Raw genomic sequence first — 2,500 nt, 5'->3', positions numbered from 1 at the left:
TGCAAACAGCAAGACGTCATCTGCAAAGGCCGCAGCGTTGACTCTGCGACCGAGGATCCGAGCTCCGATGTGGGAGGGCAGTTGGCCTAAAACGTAGTCCACCGCAAAGTTGAACAGGAGGGGGGAGAGGGGATCGCCCTGGCGAACGCCCCGTGCTGGCTGCACAGACACGCCCACGCCGGCGCCGTCCGCTATCACTGTCGTGCTGCCCTCGTAGCACCGCTCGACATACTCGACAAAGCAATCCGGCAGGCCATGCGCCTTCAGCACGGGGCGAAGGGCAGCATGATCTACCGAATCGAATGCCTTAGATACGTCGATCGATGCCACAAAGACAGAGCGGCAGGAGCGAACTGCGTCGGTGAGAGCAGTGTCCAAGATGAAGGTATTTTCCAACATCCCATCCCGAGGGATGAATGCCCGCTGACGTTCGTCCACAGCACAAGCGCGCATCAGGCGTGACGCGAGAACCTTGTGAAAGGTCCGCGCCAACACCGAGCAGACCGTAATGGGGCGAAAGTCAGCGGGGGATGTTGGTGCAGCCGTTTTCGGGAGAAGGGACGTCCGCGCGCGAAGCAGGCGTTCCGGAAGGGCGCGGGCCAGAAGGAAGAGATTCATCACTTTCACCAGGACTTCGTGCGGCAGACGCCGCAACTCCGCTGGGGTAAGGCCGTCCGGCCCGGCTGCTGATCCCCTGGGCGGCAACGCGGCGGCGACCTCCTCATGTGTGACCGGCCCCCATATGCACTCGAGAGCGACAGGCTCTGAGTGCGGGAGGAGGCGGTCACGAATGAAGCCCGCGGTGGAGATGGGCTTCTTGGTGAAGAGGTCCGCCCAGAAGTCCAGCAGACCAGGGATGGCAGGTGGCGGCTGGAGCAGGGTGCCATCCAAGAGGCCGCGCACGCAACGCGCACGCGACCGTCGGAAGGCATCCTGCGTTCTCGCGTACTCCCAGCGGCGCCGCTTGCGCTTCTGCGTCGGCGGCGCGGCAGGCGGCCGCTTCGATGGTTGGCGCGGCCGCTGTGTCCTGGTGATCGATCTCTCCCCTCTGGACCCGACCGACGCAAGGGCATCCGGGAGCATGCCCAGGATGACATCGGGCGGCGTGCCCCGCCCCAGACCGATGACACGATCCAGGGCAGAGAAACGCTGGGCGGAAGCGGGTAGCCCCGCCAGATGCTCCCAGATGGCGGCGTCAGTCGGCCCCTCCGGCGGCGGCCCGGTGGTGTCGGCCGCGAAGTCCTCGGCTGCGTCGACGGGCGGCGCAGCGGCCTCGCCCGCGTCAGGCAGCGGGCTCGCCGCTCCCCGGCGGGACGCCGGCTCTTCCCCCCGACCGATCTCAAGCGCCTCCATGAATTGGCGGACAAGCTGCTTGTGGGCAGCTTGCCGCCGTCGGCACTTGATTGCCTCAAGCGTTCGGTCGGGGAACATCCTGATGAGCTCTTGATTTACAAAGAAGAACCGGGCGTCCCTCTCGAGGAACAGTTCGGCCTCTGCCTTGGCGAGCGACAGGACTTCTTCCTCCGTCCACCTCGCGCGATGCCTCTCCGTGACGATCTCCGCGTTGGCGGCCGCAAGATGTTGGCGGCGGCGATGGACCCCGAGACCGTTCTTGGTTGTAAAGCTGCGGTGGCACTCACTACAGGTATACATAGCTGCAAAAGTTACAAGATTTTCGGCACGGCCGGTTGGCCGGCTAGGTGCTGGGGGAGTTGGGGTGGCACCTTCAGCGGAAGGGCCACCACTTATTCTCTGCTTACTGCCCCCAACTAAAAAAGGGATAGTGCGAGGGGGGGCTGGTAACCCCCCCAAGCCCCTGGTGCGGTCTTCCACTCTGCGAAATCAGCGGGCCCACGAGAAGGGGAGAAGACCGCAGGAGAGGAGAGGCTAAGAGGGCTAGGCCCATGTATTGCGCATCACTCTCCCTGTAACTATAACCCAAGGAAGGCACCTCGCAGCAGCAGCACGACTACATCAAGACCGCACTTCGAGAAGCCAAGTCCGGATGCAGCCACACCGCCGCCACTTGGCCACCTTAAGAGAGTCATAGATACTCCTGCACCTTAAGAGAGTCATAGTTACTCCCGCCGTTTACCCGCGCTTGCTTGAATTTCTTCACGTTGACATTCAGAGCACTGGGCAGAAATCACATTGCGTCAACACCCGCTAGGGCCATCGCAATGCTTTGTTTTAATTAGACAGTCGGATTCCCCCAGTCCGTGCCAGTTCTGAGTTGATCGTTGAATGGCGGCCGAAGAGAATCCGCGCACCCGCGCGCCCCCGGAGGAGCACGCTAAGGCGGACGCGGCCTCGCAGCAAGGAAGATCCGTGGGAGGCCAAGGCACGGGACCGAGCTCGGATCCTGCACGCAGGTTGAAGCACCGGGGCGCGAACGCCGCGCAGGCGCGCGCATCCTGCACCGCCGGCCAGCACGAGGCCAACCGACGGCGAGAGCAGACCACGCCCGCGCTAAACGCCCGCACTTACCGGCACCCCTACG

At 63.6% G+C, this 2,500-nt stretch overlaps 1 pseudogene; it reads right to left on the bottom strand.

Moving 5' to 3' along the window:
* LOC126434470 (large subunit ribosomal RNA) overlaps positions 1–2,500 on the bottom strand; it is a 7,986-nt pseudogene that overhangs the window by 3,040 nt on the left and 2,446 nt on the right.

This window comes from Schistocerca serialis, unplaced genomic scaffold (assembly GCF_023864345.2).
Source record: "Schistocerca serialis cubense isolate TAMUIC-IGC-003099 unplaced genomic scaffold, iqSchSeri2.2 HiC_scaffold_1189, whole genome shotgun sequence".
NCBI lineage: Eukaryota > Metazoa > Arthropoda > Insecta > Orthoptera > Acrididae > Schistocerca > Schistocerca serialis.
This window is presented reverse-complemented; position numbering and strand designations above follow the sequence as displayed.